We start from the raw sequence: 4,124 nt of genomic DNA, 5'->3' as shown, positions 1-4,124 counted from the left end.
TGCTTCAAGCCAACAATCTCCGTGGGATCGACCCTTACTCACGTAAGGTATTACTTGGACGACCCAGTGCATTTGCTGGTTAGTTGCATCGGAGTTGTGAAAGTGTAATTGCAATTTCGTGCACCAAGTGTCTCTGCATAGTCTCTGAGAAGTGTGTATTATGCTGCCACATCTCCATATACAATGTTCCTTGCATCACTTAAGGCTCTAGTCAGAGAGGATTTATTCAAGTCAAGATCACACTTCCTCTTGAAGTAATCAGACGCTTCTCCATGTTTCAGGTTAGGGTATTTTCTTATTTTCTTTACCAGCTTTGAGGCTAATCACTTCCTGTTTGCTGCCCTATTTTTAGTCCTCCTTGCACATATATGGTTGTTGTTGAATGTTTTCATCTGCCAGCAAGTCTTTTCATGATCCATATAGGCATATGCAACCCACTTACAACCCTCCTTCTTGTACTTGCAAATTGCTCTCATCCTATAACTCTCATTTCTTCTGAAATTAATTTGCCTCACCTCTTGTATGGTGAACTCTCTTACCGCCTCAATAAAATCATGTTTGCTATTGAACTTCATCCTGACCTCCAACTTTAGCTCTCCAAATCTTGCTCCCTCCATGAACATTGGAAAAGCATCGTCATCATCCGCATCAGATTCTTCGTCCAAATTAGGTGGCGTCTTCATTTCCTCAGATTTCTATGAGTCATTTCCATCAGAATCATCGTGGTATGCATCAAAGGCGTCATATGGTGGCTGGACGTCAGTAGATTTTCCAATCACTTGGCCCAGATCAACTTCCTCATCAGAATTCTGAACAATCAGCTCATCTTCTTCACTCAAGTCTTCGAGACATATGTTACCTTTTGCCTTATTCTTTTTCATTTTCAACCCCCTGGGTCTTGCTATAGCAACTTCAGAATCAGAATCATCATCACTTGAATTCTCAAAAGCCTCAGGTCCAGGCCTATAGAGTTCATCTTCCGCACTCTCATATGAGTCACTACTGTCACTGCTTAATGTCACGGATGGGGCCTCACCAACAACCTTTTTCCCTTTGGGTGCAAATCTTGAAGCTGATCATGTCACTAGTTTTGGTGGTGGTATTGGTACCTTTTTGACAGCACCTTTCTTTGGGGTAGACTTTGAATTCTTTTTGACACTTTTTGTGGATTTCTTTGTAGTGGTGGGTGGAATAGACTTCTCAGATTTATTGGTTTTTGGTTTAGAAGAACATGGCTTGGAAAGAGGCATTGGTTTAGGCTGGGCTGGAGGTGTGGACGTGGGCTGGGCTGCAGGTGAACAGTTGGGTTGGGCTGCAAGCTTTGACTTGGGTTGGGCTACAGGTTCAAAGGTGGGTTGGGCTGGATGATTTGAGGTGGGTTTGGTTTGAGGTTTAGAGTGGGGTTGAGTTGGAGGAGCAGAGTTCAGTTGGCCTGGGAGTGCAGAGTTTGCTTCAGGAAATGTGATTGTATTTTATTCAAGGGGTGTGTCTAGAATACATGAAGATGAATTTGAGGTGGTGTTAGATACCATGATTTTTGGATTGGGGGTCATAGGGACCAGTTGTGGAACCTCGTCACCTTCACGTTCAGAATTTTCATGCTGTACACATGCACTACACCTTCATTATTCTTTGCGTGAAAGCACATCTCCAAGAGCTCCTTGTCATGTGACAGTGCTCTCAATCCAGTCTTCAAGGGCCTCCCAGGAGCTAGCTACCAGCACTCCTTCAAGTTGTCATATCCTAGAACCTTGTAATAATTTCTTATTGAGAACACATCCAATGTATCTTTTTCTAGTCCAAATAACTGTTCAATTTGGTCTCTGACATATACGACTTCTCCATCTTCTTTTGTCTCAAAACTTCCTCCATGGTGGATGACAATTGTTATATCATCATCCATCTACATTGCAAAATAACAAAAATCTCAACAATAATTTTAAAAAATAAAACATACTGACTTAAATGACTTCAAACTCCAAACAGGACAATAGGTCATCATTCATTTTAAAACAATAAATTTTTTAAAAACAAGCAATAACACACACATAATAACATTTTTCCACAGACAGCAAAAGATAAAATCGACATTCTCTTCTTTAACAAGGAAAAAAAAACCCTAGCATCATTCACATGCAACAATTTCCAATGCCCTAAATATAACCAGCACCTTGCTTCGACAATAACAATGCAATACAAAAACCTAAACAAAAGCCAAAAACAGAGTATTAAAAAATTTGTGAAAAAATAAAATAAAACTTCACTTCCTAACCTGATCTTCGTCGTTTCTTTCCGCTCCTATGTTAGTTCGTCAGCAGCCTCACCCAGCAGTGTAATACACCACTAATGTTACTCTGATTCTCCTTTCTCACAGTCAAGCATGCGAGAAGAACAAAAACGTGGAGAAGAGGAATAGAAGAAAAAGAGAAGGAAGAAGAAGGGCTAAGTTACATCTGTATCTTCATGTACATGTTGGCCTAACTTTTTTAACCGAACGAAGCCCTTAAACGACGTCACATTGAGTTAAAACTGGGAGAGAACATAAAACGACGTCGTTTTAGGGTTTCCTACGTGTCAATTTAACGTGCCACATCAGATCTCCGTTAATGGAGATAGCTACAAGGACAAACGTGGGTCACGATTCAATATTTGAGGGTTTTAATTGGGCAACTATAAATTTCGGGGTCCAAATTGAGGCCCCTCGAAAATTTCAGGGGCCAAAATGAGTATCAACTCTAATAAACTCCCTTCCTAAATTCTCTCATCTACCCCTCTCTATTTTTCTATTTCTCTCTACCATTTTCACTCTATATATAATTTATACTTTAGATTAGTAATTAGACAAATCAAAATATGTCATCCGATATTTTTTTATTACAATTAAAATAAATTTTTTCTCCAAAATTAACAAACTCTCACTCTCATTCTTCATTTTTATCTTTCTCTCTCTTTTCTCTCATTATCTATTTTTTCCACATTTCTGTTCTACAAAACACAAAATAAGCAAAATAATATAATTCAAATAAAAAATATTATTATATACATATTTTTTTAATTTTTATTTAGTTTTAAATTTTCACCGCTTATCTTTTTAATTTATATTTTTATTTCTCTTTTTCCAAATATTTATTACATAAAATTTAGAAAAAATACTAAGGTTATAATTAAAAGTTAGAATCAAGATTCAATTGTTTAAAAAAAATTAATTTTGAATTAATTTTATAACTATCAATATAATTTTTATATTAATATCTAATTATATTTTTATATACATAGAGAGAAAAAATATTATTTTTATAGCAAGTATAAAAATTAATTATTTCTATTTATGCAACAGATTTAACACCTAATTAAATGTAAAAATATACACGTTAAATTATTTCAAATTTTAGATAACGAATGTTAAAATTAATTTTTAACAAAAAATTATACTTTTTGTAAGGTCCCACATCGGTTGGGGAGGGGAACGAAGCATGCCTTATAAGGGTGTGGATACCTCTCCCTAGCATGACGCGTTTTGACGAGTGAGTGTGGGAGGCTTCGGCTATCATCCCTATCGTCAAAGGCAAAACCGTGAGGCTTGTGTGCCAAAGTGGACAATATCGTGCTAGCGGGTGGTCTGGGCTGTTACAGATGGTATCAGAGCTGGAGCCCGAATCGATGTGCCAGCGAGGGCGGTGGACTCCCTTTTGGGGGTGGATTGTAAGGTCCCACATCGGTTGGGGAGGGGAACGAAGCATGCCTTATAAGGGTGTGGATACCTCTTTCTAGCATGACGCGTTTTGACGAGCGAGTGTGGGGAGCTTCGGCTATCATCCCTATCGTCAAATGCAAAACCGTGAGGCCTTGTGTGCCAAAGCGGACAATATCGTGCTAGTGGGTGGTTTGGGCTATTACATTTTTCATATAAAAATAATAACTAAAAATTTTATTATTTGATTTTTTTTATCTACAGAGACCTTGGTTTTCTTAGTCGGAGACTTTTGTCAACCTACGATTTTTTTTTGTAAAAGTAGTTTGATTCGATAAATCTTTTGTGTCATACATAATCTATATTGTTAGGACAAAGTAGCTAGACTGTAGTTTTAAAAAGTTATATTTTCGTAATGTTATTATGGTAAAAA

The sequence above is a fragment of the Arachis ipaensis genome, chromosome B4 (genome assembly GCF_059453495.1).
Source record: "Arachis ipaensis isolate K30076 ecotype BB chromosome B4, ASM5945349v1, whole genome shotgun sequence".
In the NCBI taxonomy this organism is placed as follows: Eukaryota; Viridiplantae; Streptophyta; class Magnoliopsida; order Fabales; family Fabaceae; genus Arachis; species Arachis ipaensis.
This window is presented reverse-complemented; position numbering follows the sequence as displayed.